This window comes from Bos javanicus, chromosome 4 (genome assembly GCF_032452875.1).
Source record: "Bos javanicus breed banteng chromosome 4, ARS-OSU_banteng_1.0, whole genome shotgun sequence".
NCBI lineage: Eukaryota > Metazoa > Chordata > Mammalia > Artiodactyla > Bovidae > Bos > Bos javanicus.
In genome coordinates, this window is record NC_083871.1 from 103,227,806 (window position 1) to 103,228,438 (window position 633).

The following is a 633-nucleotide window of genomic DNA, read 5'->3' on the forward strand; positions in this document are numbered from 1 at the left end:
TTTGTTGGCCATAATGACAATAAGAACGTTCCTGAAGCAAGCTTCCCAGCCTCACCTCCCTGTCTGTTGCAGTTTCCCTTACCTCCTTCCCCGTCCCCTCCCCACAGCACACAAATGGCCACAGATCAACCAGCTCAATCCTCTGCCCACACCCTCCTCGGCCGTTTCCCACAATAGCCCCAAACCCATGGGCAGCTCCCCTAAGATGTGCCAAAAAAACCCATAGGAGAACCGTGGCAGCAGTTGGTGAAAGCTGTTTTTAGAATCACCCTCTTTCTCTGGCATTCTACTAACTCCAACTCACATATGACTGGGTTCTAGAACTCATCGACTCTGGCTCCACTTCAGAGAAGGAGAATGATGATCACTCAGTTCCCTTTCTTGTTCTTCCATTTGGGCCTGAGTGAGAATCAATGACCTGAGTAAGGAAAGCCAAACCCACTCTGTGGATTTGTCCTAATCTCCCTCCTTTTCTAAATAACTCTTTGCTCACGCACACCCCTAGATGGATACCCTTCCTAGGAGAGATCTGCTCTTGAGCTGTATCCTTCATTTCTCCACTCATTGGTCCTTAATCTCCCCAACCCAGATCTGTTGCCCTCCCTCTATGTTCCCACAGCCCCTGGGATACCT